The sequence below is a fragment of the Molossus molossus genome, unplaced genomic scaffold (assembly GCF_014108415.1).
Source record: "Molossus molossus isolate mMolMol1 unplaced genomic scaffold, mMolMol1.p scaffold_m16_p_12, whole genome shotgun sequence".
Taxonomy (NCBI): Eukaryota; Metazoa; Chordata; class Mammalia; order Chiroptera; family Molossidae; genus Molossus; species Molossus molossus.
The window spans coordinates 89,828,153-89,842,836 of NW_023425347.1; the positions used below are offsets into that span (position 1 = coordinate 89,828,153).

Consider the following 14,684-nt stretch of genomic DNA (forward strand, 5'->3'; position numbering starts at 1 on the left):
TTGTTCAGAGGCACTGCAAAGATACGCAGTAAATGAAATGATCTTTAAGCAAGAACAGGTGAATTATTTAGAATTTACTTATTCTGTGCTATATATATGAGGCGCCATATAGAGATTTCTCAAGCCTCCAACTTCTCCAAGGCCACATAGCTGTAATAGTGCCACTGGGGGATGTGAAGCCTGCAGCCCCAGCATGACTCCAAGGCCCTATTTCCTACCCTCATCAGTGGGCAGTGTCTAGGAGATCTTTACTGAGCTCAGCCAAGTGCCCTTAACTGAGGTCTGACACTGCACAGAGAAGAAATTCGGCACAATCCCTGCTCTCCAGGAGCTTATAGCACAGCCGGGAAGAAGAGATCACTTTCAGCATAAAATCCTTCTTTTCTTATACCTTTGTAGTTAAGTAGCAGAAGAACTGAAGAGACTATGAACCCCCAGCTCCCTGCATTACTGTCCTATTACCCTCCTCAGATCACCCAACCCTCAATACACCTCTGTGTACATTTCATAGATGACCTCCATTCTCCTCTTAATGCTGTAAGCTTCTTCTTCTGTCTTTGAAGAAATGGAAATTATTTTCATCTCTATCTTTCTCTCATCCATCACTAGGGTGTATGACAAGAGGGTTAACTTAAGGAGCTAATAAAAATTGCAAAAGAGCCCGGCCGGTGTGGCTCAGTGGTTGAGTGTCGACCCATGCACCAAGAGGTCACTGGTTCGATTCCTAGTCAGGGCACATGCCCAGGTTGTGGGCCAAATCCCCAGTGGGTAGCATGCAGGAGGTGGCTAATCAATGTTCTCTCTCATCAATGTTTTTATCTCTCTCTTCCTCTCCCTTCCTCCCTCTCTAAAAATCAATAAAGAATAAATAAGTTTTTTAAATGCAGAAGAGCCTAACTTCTCTATTGTCTTTAACTTTAGGAAAGAGCCTACGGGATTCTACTGGGGATTGAGCTGGAAACCTAGGCATGTTCCCTAATCAGGAATCGAACCAGTGACCTTTCAGTGCATGGGATGATGCTCAACCAACTGAGCCACATTGGCCAGGGAGAGCCTATGGATTCTATAGTATTTGCTCAAAAATGTTCAAAGAAGACATGGAAAATGTCTTCAACAATTTGCTGCCCAGAAAAGAAAATCCAAAACACTATAGGGGCCAATTAGTCTGCTGTCTTAGACTTTGACCTTGGAAAGTCTCCCTCTGGTCTGAATCTGACTGGAACCGACGGCAGCTGACAGCAGAGTGCCAGCTATATGAGCAGCTGGTGTCTGGGTGGTCAAATTTGATGACTATTTCAGAGTAACATTCAAAAGTTATAGTACCACAGCAACCTATGGGCTGAATGTATAAGAGCAGTAAGTTTTGCTGTTATTTAAATGTGTAAGTTCCTATTGTGTTCCTGACATCATGCTAGGAGCCAGGCACCCAAAACAGTGGAGGGCCTTTAAAAATTAACCAATAGAATTGCACTAATAAAACTAGGCAATGAGAAGGCAAAGCATGAACAGAGCACACGAGGAGTAATGATAGGAGGGTTTACTGTTTGCAAATGGCCAAAGTGAGGGCAGTATCTGTGATATGCTGTGGAAGGGAAGACTAATAAAATACTACCAGTTTGAGTTTAGACGAGTGGCTCTTGACTGTCTTCCTTCTATTTCTCCCTAGCCAGTTGGAATTTAAAATCTGAAAAATAATCTTAATAAGGAGCTAGAAAAGAGTTAGACTCTAAAGCTGACTTTAGCCTTGTAACCTTGAGTTACTTTACCGTTCAACACCTGTTTTCTCAAGTATAAAATGGAGTTAACATGCATATGGGAGCTCACAATGCTAGTCTCACTTTTGTATGTTTCAAGTTTCCATAGTAAGTTTTAAATGGAGATAATAGTACCTATTGCTTAGCTGCCGTAAGAATTACAAGAAATAATTATGTAAAAACACCTAGTACAGTGCTTGACACTTTGTAGGTGTGCAGTGAAATGGTAACTATTATTACCAACATGTTATTTTTTAAAGTTCTGGGATGGGGATAAAGAGAACAAAACACTATAAACCAGTGGATTAATGGCCGCAGAGTGCAGACTTGTATGTCTTACAGGCTTTTCACTCTTCCATCCACTTTCATTTCCCTTACTGCTTTATTCTTCCATTCAACAACTATATACTTACTGCTTACTGCATGCAAGACACATAGCTAAGGAGTGAGAATGAGGAAAAGAGGCAGAGAGACAACAGAAGGGCTTTTGAGGGGACGATATAACAAGATGGGCTTTTGGGGGGTATTGTAGAACCAAACAAAAATGGTACACAATAAGTTTGGAGTATGTGGGTGTATGCAACCACTCTGAAAAGTTTTGGAAGAATTCTCAAGACTTTTTTTAAAAATTAAGAATGAAAGTCTAATAAACTGAACAAGAAGCATACACATTTTATATAAGGAAAAACATAAAGCACTCTTGAAAAATCATAAAAATAACCTTGAGCAAATGGAAAGACAGACCAAGATCTTGGAGAGGACGACTCAGCATCATAAAGATGTCTGTTCTCTTTAAGCTAACTTATGAATTTAACATGATCTCAATAAAAATGCCATCAAGTTGTTTCCTCCTGAAATTAGACAGATTGATTATGAAATTCACATGGCAGAATGAACAAGCAAAAACAGCCAAGAAAACCCTGAAAAAGAAAAATATGAAAAAAAATTGGCCCTTCCAGATACTAAAACAAATAAAAGGCTCTAAAATTACAATGCTTTGTAATGGTATATGAACTGACAAACCAATGGAACAAAATAAAAATCCAGTAAGAAATCCAAATGCATATAAGTTTTATATCCAAGAAAGACTGCATCTAAAATCAGTGGAGAAAAGATACAAACTTTAAGTAGTGTTGGGACACCTGGCTGGCCAATAGGAAAAAGATAAAATTGATCCTTCCTCAAACTAAATGCCCCAAAATTCCAAGTGGATCAGTCTTAGATGTGGTTTTGTTGTTGTTTTAAGTGAAACCATGTGTACTAGAAGAAAACGTTAATGAATTTCTCATAAAATGAGAGTGGGGGAACTCAGACTTAAAACCTAAACCAGTGATTTTCAACTGGTATGCCGCAAAACTTTTAAAACATCTAATACCTGACTATTTAGTTAGGAGCACTGACCTCTTTTCCTTCAGATTGTCAAATTAAAAATGACAACAGGCAACACAACAATAGCCGTCTGGTGTGAATGAATAAAAATTATACCTATTTTTTTGGTCAGATCAGCAAAATATATATTTTTTGGTGTGCTGCAGAATTTTAGTAATTAGTTTATGTGAGCCATGAGATGAAAAAGGTTGAAAATCACTGGTCTAAAGCGGTACATACACTGGAAGACTGATAAATATGACTATATAAAGATGTAAAATTTTGGCCTTCCGGTCAAGATGGCGGCGTAGGTAACCGCGGTATTGCCTCCTCCCACATCCACATCAAAATTACAACTAAGCTACAGCACAACCATCATCCTGAAATCAAGCTGAATGGAAGTCCTACAACTACGAAATTAAAGAAGAAGCCACATCGAGATTGACAGGAGGGGTGGAGGGGTGGACGGGCTGGTCCCACACCCACGTGTGGCGGATAAAAATCAGGAGGACACCTCAGCTGGGAAGGTCTTCCCTAAGGACTGAGGGGTCCCAGCCTCACACCAGGCTCCCAGCTCAGGGTTCCAGTGCCAGGAAGAGAATCCCCATCACTTCTGGCTGTAAAAACCAGTGGAAACTGAGACCGAGGGAGGCTGAGGCTCTGGAGCCCCAGGCAGTTCCTCTTACAGGGCCCGCGCGGACTTACTCGGACTAGCTCCCTCTAAGCTCCGAGGGGAGGCAGCTTGAAAGGCATCAGAGACATACAGGGAAGACCTGAGCTGTTTGGCCTCAGGAGGAGGGCTGGAGAGGCAGCTTTCTCTGAGACAGACGTGCTGGCGGAGGCTGTTGTTCCTTGGTGAGCCCTTCCCTGGGGCGGCAGACAGCCGCCATATCTGGGACTCCAGCAACCTGGCTCACACTGGTTGCCCCGCCCAGGTGATTCCCTGAGGGCCTGCCCCACCCATAGGATTGACCTGTCTTGGACCTTGTTTCAGAATTTCCTAAAATCTCTCAAACAAGCAGCATCTGGTCTCAGCAAGCCCCATACCTCTCCTTAAGTGGCCCCAGGCCTGGCACTAGAAGCAGCCAGCCTTGGTTCACAACTTTGCTTTGCCTGGAAACCTCCAAGCCTAGCACAGGAAGCAGCCATCTGCGGACTGCTTTGTAGCTTATGCCTGGTGGTCCTGGGTAGAATACAGGCGGAGGCTGACCTTGCCCCAGAGCCAGCATACACAGTGGACAGCTTCAGACCACATCAAAACACCAGCACCCAATCCCCTCCACAAGTGACACACTCAAGGAGCAGACTCAGTTGGTACCAGAGCCCTAATGAAGTAAGTCTTGCTCTGTGTGTTGGGCCCCTACACCACTGATCCTCCAAAGGAGTCAGAGGCCAGTGGTCAGTGGGCACAGCCAGTCCTTGCAGCTGATCAGCCTGAGTAAATCCCTCCCATTGATGTGCCAACAGCAATCAATACTCAATTACAACAGAAGAATGTACAGTCCACACTAGGGATGTACCTTGAGGGCCCAAGTGGGGTGATCAGGGAGGCTGTGCCACTGGATCCTACAGGACATCTACAACAGGCTACCCTACAAAACCTAGAAGATATAGCAATTCTACCTAATACATAGAAACAATTACAGGGAAGCAGCCAAAATGAGGAGACAAACATGCCCCAAATGAAAGAAAAGAACAAAACTCCAGGAAAATAACTAAACAAAATGGAGATAAGCAATCGATCAGATGCAAAGTTCAAAACACTGGTTATAAGGTTGTTCAAGGAACTTAGTGACACATTCAAGGAACTTAGTGAGACCTTCAAGGAACTTAAGGAGACCTCCAAGGAACTTAGTGAGAACATCAACAACATAAAAAAGGACCAGTCAGAAATGAAGGGTGCACTAACTGAAATAAAGAATAATTTACAGGGAATAATAGTAGAGTAGGTAAAGCCAAGAAGCAAACCATCGATTTGGAATATAAGGAAGCAAAAACCACCCAAACAGAACAGCACAAAGAAAAAAGAATTTTAAAAAATGAGGATAGTGTAAGGAGCCTCTGGGACAACTTCAAGCATGTCAACATTCGCATCATAGAGGTGCCAGAAGAAGAGAAAGAGCAAGAAATTGAAAACCTATTTGAAATAATAATGACAGAAAAATTCCCTAACTTGGTTAAGGAAACAGACACACAAGTCCAGGAAGCAGAGTCCCAAACAAGATGAACCCAAAGAGATCCATATCAAGATACATCATCATCAAAATGCCAAAGGTTAAATACAAAGAAAGAATGTTAAAAGCAGCAAGAGAAAAGTAGTTCATTACCTACAAAGGAACTCCCATAAGACTGTCAGCTGACTTCTCAAAAGAAACTTTGCAGCCCTGACCAGTTTTACTCAGTGGTTAGAGCGTTAGCCTGTGGACTGGAGAATCCTGGGTTGGTTCCCGCTAGGGGCACGGACCTCTGTTGCAGTTTGTCCCCAGCCCCGGTTGGGTTGTGTGTGGCAGTCAGTCCACGTGTCTCTCCCTCCCTCTCTATTTGAAGATAAATGAAAAAAAAAAGAAACTCTGCAGGCCAGAAAGGAGTGGTAAGAGATATTCAAGGTAATGAAAAGCAATGACAACCAAGATTACTCTATCCTGCAAAGCTGTCATTTAGAATTGATGGACATATCAAGAGTTTCCCAGACAAGAAAAAGCTAAAGGAGTTCAATCACCACCGAACCAGTATTATATGAAATGTTGAAGGGTCCTCTTGAAGAAGAAGAAGAAAAATATAAACAGTAAAATAGCAATTAATACATATCTATCAACAATCGAGTCTACAAACAAAATAAGCAAGCAGAACAGAAACAGACTCATAGATACAGAGAATTTTTTGTTGCTTGCCAGATGGGTGAGGGCTGGCGGGATGGGTGAAAAAGATGAAGGAATTAAGAAGTACAAATTGGTTGTTAGACTGATGAACCTCAAAGAGAAGGGGAGAGGGAGGAAGGGATGAAATAAACCAAAGAACTTCTATGCATATATGCATAACCAATGGACACTGACAACAGTGTCGGGAAGGCAGGAGATGGGGAGGAGTGGGGGTCAATGGGGAAAAAAAGGGGGACATCTGAAATACATTCAACAATAAAGATGAGTTTAAAAATAAAAAAATAAAGATGTAAAATTTTGTACAGCAATAAAACAGGCAAAGTCAGGCAGATGACAAATTGGAAAAAATATTTTTGCAACTTATACCACAGACATTGGGCAAATATCCTGTACCTCAAAATAGGAGAAAACAATTTAAACTACACAGACTTGTTATTTCTTACCTAACAGATTGGCAAAAGGCCAAAACTGACAGCAGGACCCAAGGAAAAAAGGAGGTCAGGCATGAAATAAAAATTTCTGTGAATGTACCTTGTTATACAGTTGATATTGAAACCATGTAAATGGTTTACATGGTTAAAAATCAAAATCAGACTTTTAAAAGCAATTTTTAAAGTTTAAAACAAATGAACCTGTTTACCAAGTCTATCAAGTTGGTGGCATAACCACACAGAAAATAATTACAAGTGCCTTTAGGACAGTTTTGACTATACATCTCAAGTAGCATATAGTCTAAGGACGAAGAAGCCACATAGAAAAGTAAAACAACATTCAGTAATCTAATGGTCAGGGTAGATAACAGCATCGCCACTGGCCTGGTCAATAACATGGCCAGGGAAGTCCAGCAGCCTCCAAGCCCCAGATGGCCCACTTGTCCCAGCATGAAGTTCTGTGAGCCACTGAATGTTTACCACAGCTCAAGTAGAAGAGCGAGGGGAGTGGAGTGGGTGCTGAGATGAGGCTTGAGACTGGCACAGCCAGACAGCTCAAGGGCAGCACACGCCAAGTCAAGGAACTGCACTATCCTGTGGGCAGGCAACCATCCTGGAGTTTTTTTGTTTTGTTTTGTTAATCCTCACTCAGATATACTCTTTCCCACTGATTTTTAGAGAGAGTGGAAGGGGGGGGGGGGAACATCGATATAAGAGAGATACATCAATTGATTGCCTCCAGCATGTGCCCCAACCTGGGTGGGGATCAAACCTGCAACCCAGGTACATAGCCTTGACCAGGAACCAAACCCACGACCCTTCAGTGCACAGGCTGACACTCTGAACCACTGAACCACACTGGCTAGGGCCATCCTGGAGGTTTAAGCATGGGAGTGACATGTTCAGATCTGTGCTTTATAAAGATCACTGACAACAGTGTACAAAACATACTGAAGAGGAACACAGCGGGAAGCCACTGCCCAGCTAGAAGGCTGTCGCAGTAATCCAGGACAAGAGATTATAGTAGCTTTAACCAAAGAGAAAGGGGCCATCCAACAGGCTTACAGTCTATATAAATGTGTGCTCTTTGTGGGTGGGGAGTGGAAGGAGGGTGGCAGGTTCAGAGAAGGGCAAGAACATGGGAGGACTCCCAGGTTTCTCCCTGTGGCAACTCTGTGGTGCCATTCACTGAGACTAGGAACTGAAGAGAAGTACTACCAGATGAAAGAAAAACAGCAAGTTCACTGCTGCCAGAGTCCCTGACATCATCGTGCAGAGTTAGTGGGGACAAGAGGCTCAAGGAGTCAAGAAGGTAGATCCAGCCGTCAGGCTGCAGACCTAGAAAGCGAAGAAACAGAAGAAACTAGCAGGTTAGATGACCTCTTGCAATATTTTCTCAAAGTCAGAAATAGAATCACACTGTTCACTTTTACTTTTATTTATTTACTTATGTATTTAATCCTCACCCGAGGACATTTTTCCATTTACCTTTAGACGGATTAGGAGAGAGAGAGAAAAACATCAATGCAAGAGAGACACATCGACTGGCTGCCCACGAGACCCGACCGGGGCCAGGGACGAACGCGATTGGGGCCAGAGACGAACGCAACCGAGGCAAGGCACGTGCTCTGGCCAGAATCGAACCTGGGTCTCATTGGTCCGCGGGCCAATGCTCTAACCGCTAAGCCAAACCATCTAGGGCCACTTTTGCTTTTATATTTAAAAATTCAAGAAACCAATATTTGGAGCTGCAACAACTATCATTTACATTTGTAATTCTTTATTTCTAATCTTCTTCATTCTTCTTGGGCCCTATTTTTCATAAAATATTCTCTATTATTTGCCCCAGAACCAGACTCTAGGGACTATAGCAGAGGCTACTCACCCAAATACCTCCAGAGGTCAGATAGATGTTTAAACGTAAGCAACTAATTGTTAAACACTATATGGGCCAAACAAACTGGCCTACAGAAGATTTATACTGAGGTGTCGTTTTTACAAAATAGCCTAAGATATAGATTTAAAAGATACTTCCTTCCTTTTATTTCCCTTCTAGTACAAATAAAACCAGAAATTACATCTATGAACTGACTTTCCCAGGGGGTCCTAGTACTGGAGAAGTTCTGAAATAAGTTTGGTTTCAAAAAGCAGCTCTTACTCCCACAGGTACAGAGGGACTCCGAGACCAATGCAGGAGAAGCATCCTCTCTTCCTTTACTCCTGTCTCTGCCTCCTGGAATCTATCCCTCTCCTCCTCCTATTTCCCTCTTAATCCTCATCTCCTAACTCTGAGGAATTGAGTCCATCTGTAAGAAGTCAGAAGAAACAAATATGGTATCTGCGAACGAGGATGCCAAAACAACATCCCCCCATTTCACCAGTCTCATGTGGAATAAGGACAAACAAGGAACTCTAAGGGATTTCTGAGGCACCTCATTGGGTATAAATAGCTTTATTATGAATGACCATTCAACTATGCTTGACCGCTTCAGGCAGGAAACAAGGCCTGGAATGATCATTTCAAAACTTTGAGATCAAGGCCACATAACAGTAGAAAATAACTGTTCTCAGGGGGAGTCTCATCAATCAGTACTTCGATTTGGTGATGTGATGTTTCATTGTTGGCTCTGCACCCTTTAAGGGGTCAAGGGCTGAAATCTGATTACTAGAATGGACTCCTTCCCCAGAAACAGGCAAATTCGAAGAGTTCATGGATCCCTTGTAACTGGACCGTTCACCCCAGATTAACAATACCTGCTATAACACATTTACTTCATCTAAGAAAATGAAATACTTGGTTTCATGATTTTGAGGATTTGACAACATGATTTGGAGGGTAACATTAGGGAAATGTAATGTAAGCTAGCTTTTTTACCCTTCTCACCCCTGAGGCCTACAGGAGTCTCAAAACTGCATGCTCTCTGCAAATAAAATACTGCACACTCTGCATGACTTTTAAAAAGTGACAATCTAATCTCTGAATTTAAATGCCCTTAATATTTAATTTTTCCTCTATGTGGTTATAGCTTGCTTTCTCCACATTATTAAGATGATGACTTTAGAAGGTAGGCTGTTGGAGATCCAGAAAACCATATATCCCAATTCAATGTCCTTGAAAAAAATCAAAAAGTTCACTCTCTGGAAGAGTTGAAAGAGGCTGAGGGGTCACTGCCCCCCCCCCCCCCCCGACCCCATGATGGTACAGGGAGAACTCCAGAAGGGTAATGTAAATACTCAGTATGAGGCAACAGGGCATACCAATTTGTTTTTCAATCTATTTTATTTCAGTTCAAAGCATTGTTACAGACAGTCCAAGAAAACAAGCCACATTTTGGTTATACTCAGTCTTCCTCAATCTCCAAAAGCAGTTGAGTATTGCCAAAGCGTGGCTGTTTCTCCTGCGCTGCCTGTCTGCAATGATGCTTTGAACTGAAATAAAATAGATTGAAAAACAAATCAGTATGCCCTGGCTCTTCCTGCAGTTTTATATTATCCTTCAAAGCTAGTGTTACCAGCTACTCTTTACTGGAACCCAAGAGACCCAAATCACAGAGTAAAACTGCAATACTTTAAATGTGAAGGTCCCACCCAAACCTGAAATAGCAATTTAATTTGGGGCTTGTTGTTTAACGTTGCATTAACATGCCACTCTCTGTCCGGTTCCATGCTCCATTTGCTGGGCTGGATTATATCTTCTGATGACATGTGCCATCTGGTTACTGGACACAGTTTAAAGCAAAATTGACATTGCTGATCTTATATAGTTTGCTTGATTTATTACTGCCTCTGTAATTTTTTATGTTCCTGAGCCCAAACATCGTATTATTTTTACCTATTTAAAATGTCTGCTACTTGCTTGCAGGGGTGGGGAACGTCCAGCCCGAGGGCCATATATAAGGCCTGCGCAATCAATACCAGCTAACATCACACGCCTCACCAAATTAGCCTGACCAAATATAGCAGGCTCATTTTTAAATTGATAATTTTGTATGGCCCACGAATGATGTTATAAATATCCAAATGGCCTTTGGCAGAAAAAAGGTTCCCCACCCCTGCAAAGTATTCAATGCCCTGCTTTGAATGGGCAGGGAACTGAAAATAATGCAACATTATTTTGAAAACTTTTGGGAAAAACCACAAATCATTTGCAAACAAATTCTGAAATGTAAATATAAATGTAATATAAAACCACCAACTAAAATCTGAAGCCTATCTTTTTCTTAAAATGCCTTAACAAAGTGCACATGCATGCAATGAAGGAGCACAGAGTTTCGAGCTTAAAACACTAAAATGATGAAAAATGCTCTGAACAGACATTTGTATAATTTGGTTGAAAAACAATTACATGCCAGTTGGAAAAGTTCAACCCTTAACAGAAACATTAAGAGAAAAGTAAGATCTGTTGCCCTCCCCCTGAAAGACACACACACACACACACACACACACACACTCCTCTTCAATTTTGTCTGTAACACTTCTGGATTTTTGTTATTATTTAGCATTTTATTTATTTTTTTAATCTTGGGCAAAACTTTTTATTAAAAGAAGGTTGGTTTTATTTATTTATTTTTCCCAGTTACTTTATTTTATTTTTTTAATTTTATTTTTGTTACAGATGTTTTTCCTTTTTTACCCCATTGACACCCCCCCTCCCCGCTTCTCCAGCTTTGTTGTCCAGGTCCATTGGTTATGCATGCATGCATATAAATTCTGTGATTTATCTCTTCCCTCCCCCCTTATTTAACATTTTTTAAAAGTTTTCATTTGGGGCCAAATTTGGTTAGTCTCCCCTGATTGAAATTCAGCAACATATGTAACAAGAAAACTCAGAACCTATTGTTACATTTTCTCTAATTTAATCCACACAATAACTCTTTAAGTAGGTATCATTACCCATATTTGACAGAATAGATGACTAATCTGTAATTGGCCCCTGAGAATGCAGCTCTATCAGCAGCAAAGCCAAGTTCAAGGCCAGGGACTCAAAGCACAGGACTGTGAATTAAAGCACAATCATTTCTTTCAGTTCTCCAGCACCTCAAGTTCTTGCCAACTCACAGGCTCTAAACCTGCTGAAAAGTTCTATCTCCCCACTTCTCTCCCCTTTCCCTTCTTGCTGGACCAGTACCTTGTCATTCAACAAGTTTCAGCTTCAACCACCTCTCTTGAGAGGCCTTCCAAGGCCATCTTGGTAAAAAGGGTCTCTCAGGTTAGCACTGTTTTGTTTCCTTTATAATTTGAAATAACTTTATTTCTTTACTGTCTCAGACACTATGTTTTAGGTCCATCTTGCTCACTCTGGTAATCACAATGGTGCCTGGTACAGAGCAGACACTCAAATATTTGCTCAACGAACAGCCTGGATTTGTTTATTTAATATTTACCAGATGACTGGTTGTGGGTACTGGCTAGCAGCTGGTACAAAAACAAGTAAGGTGTGATCCCTGCCCTTGAGGACCTCCCAAATTGGTAGAAAAGATAAATAGATGGACTAATACAGGGTGGTGAGTGTGATCAGTTTAGGTTCAGATCCCAGTTCCCTTATGCATCAGCTATGTAACCTTGTAAATCTCTTCTCAAGTCTTAGTGTCTTCATCTTTAAAAAGGGAGTATTAATACTACCTGTGTCATAGTGTTGGTCTAAAGATTAAATGATAATCCATGTAGCTAGCCCCACCATGCCGCTAAGTGGTTGAGCATTGACCCATACACCAAAAGGTCACTGGTTCAATTACTGGTCAGGGCACATAACCGGGGTTGTGGGCTAGACCCCCAATTAGGGGCATGCAGGAGGCAGCTGATGTGCAATATTTCTGTCTTTCTTCTGTCCTCTCTCTTTAAAAATCAATAAAAACATTTTTTAAAAGATAATCCATGTAAATCAAGTGTAGAGTGTAAAACAAGCTCAAAGAGCTCTTGGCACAAAGGAGTCACGCAATAAATATTAACTACTCATTTTGTTATTATGATGCTCTGACAGCTGTACTTGAAATTATCTTTGTTTACTTGTGTGCCATCTGTCCAAGACCCTATAGGATTTTAATTCCGTGGAAGGACAAAGATCATATTGATCTTTTCATCACTGTATTTCCAGGGATTTGAATCATCCCTAGTAGGTGCTCGACAAATACTGAATGACTCATGAACACATGCATGCAAACATAGTGTTCTGAAACCATTTGTTAAATTCGTGGAGGATAGCTATGTTTGGGAACTACTGCCATGTATGAAAGGCATCTAAATTACAAAGTGAGGTGTGGCAGAAGTTTGATGATTTAGCTAAATAGAGATATTTCACTTTGGGATTGTAATTGAATCTCCATAAACCACACAAAGATATGGATAGAATTCCAAGAAAGAACCAACAGCTCCAGGTTGAGAGAGTTGAAAGAAGAAATTCTGGGCAATATGGCATGGGTCACAAGACTGGTGGCTTCCAGGGATAATCTATGACAACCTATGATCTAGGACAACCTTAAACAGCTTAACCTCTCAGAAATGAAGATTCCTCCTCTTAAATGGAAACACGGACACCTGCTTATAGAGTGTTGTTAGCACAAAAAAAACCGCTGGGTATGAATGTAAATAAACCACCTGACTTCTTGTAGGAGCTGGGTGGGATCGTAGTATTGTTATTTAAAGTAGGGGAAACATTCCCCATTCCCACATTGAATAATAAATCATTAAGACCAGAAGAGGCAATGGGAATCTGTTTTGTCAGTATGGGACAGTTGTAGTGGAGTTACCCATTATGTGAAAAGAGACCACAGGAATCACTGGACAACAGCGACCCAGTCTAGTTGTGTCTAGGGTAGGGGTCAACGACCTTTTCCTGTGAAGGGCCAGATAGATATTTTCGGCTTTATGGGCCAAGCGATCACTGCCATGCAACCTCAGACTCAACGACCCAAGTCGGCCCTTGTAGCAGGAAAGCAGCCATAGACAACACATAAACAATGAACAGGGCTGTGTTCCAATAAAATTCCATTTATGGACTCTGAAGTTTGATTTTAATAACTGTCACAATTCATATGAAATACTCCCCCCCCCCCCCCCAACTATTTAAAAATGTAAAACCCATTCTTAGTTTCTGGCCACAAGAGGAAGGGGAGGGGAGGGGACGGATTTGGCCCAAGGCCAGGCTGCCTGCATCTGGTGTAGGGACTTGGGGGAGGGGGTTGAGAGCAGAGGATCCGCAGGCCAGCCGAGTAGCAGGCGGTGCGGGGCTAGGGCAGGCCCCAGGCGGGAGAAGGCCCCCACAGCGAGTGAGCAACGGGGCCGGGACCCAGCAGCCTTTCTCTGCCGGAGACTGGAGCGGAGCCTGCGCTCGGGGTGTGGGCTGGGACTGGGCAGAGGCCGGCGGAGTTCGCCATGCGGAAGGGTCTCTGTGATCCCCTCAGTTGGGGCACCTCTCCAGCCTCAGCTACAAAAGGGGTCTCCACGCTGAGTCCCAGCCCCGTTTCTATGGTTACCTGTTCAGCACCGATTCAAACTGCCGTTCTTTATTGACAGCGCCATAGAGGACACGAACACTCCTGCCCGAAGGGAACAATAAAGATTTCTCCATTCAACAGCGCCAGAGACGCCACAAGGCGGCCATCTTGAGGCCGGCGGGAAGTGTGTGAGGGGGAGGCCCCGACCTGCCCCGCGCCACAGTCACGTGCTGGGGGTGGGTGGGCCTTTCAGGGGCGGGGCCTGCTCCGTGCGCGTGCGCTCACCAATGCTAGGTCTCTGGGGCAAGCCCGTTGCTGGCCTTGCCTCTTGACCTCTGACCCTTGGCCACTCTTCTCTTTTCTCCTCCCCCCTCCTCTGGCCACGCTCTCTCAGGACAATTGTAATCGAATTCCACCATCCCTTGCTGAGACCGCACTGGGGTTAGGATCTTATTTCAAAAAATGGCAAAAGAGTAGACACAAACATTTCTCTTTTTACAAAACATCACATTCACTTGCAAGGGGGAGACGCGACCTGAGGCCGGTCCCCAGAGGTATTCTCATTGGTGGAGAAGCCTGACACCGCTCAGACATGATAGGCTATCAGACTCGTATCAACCAATCGTGTGCCTTGAAGGCAGTTTGAAGCCGCCTCTCCCTCCGCCCAATGTTAGCATTTAGGGCGTGTGTTTATTTACTTTCCTGCCCGCACACCGTGCGGTCCCCTCTCTCCTCCTGCCATCCTCACGGCCAAGCAGAGGCGTCGGGGCGGTGTCCGGCCCACCGAGTCGGCCGCGCTGGCCCGGGAACTGCACACGG

General features: G+C 43.0%; 1 protein-coding gene across 1 annotated transcript in view; it reads right to left on the reverse strand.

The window, feature by feature from the left end:
- ZBTB40 (zinc finger and BTB domain containing 40) overlaps nt 1–14,034 on the reverse strand; it is a 72,105-nt gene extending 58,071 nt beyond the window's left edge. The window contains exon 1 of the mRNA XM_036255941.1: nt 13,905–14,034. The gene's annotated coding sequence lies outside the window, so the exon portion shown is untranslated. The remainder of the gene's footprint in view (nt 1–13,904) is intronic.
- Nucleotides 14,035–14,684: the final 650 nt, after the last annotated feature.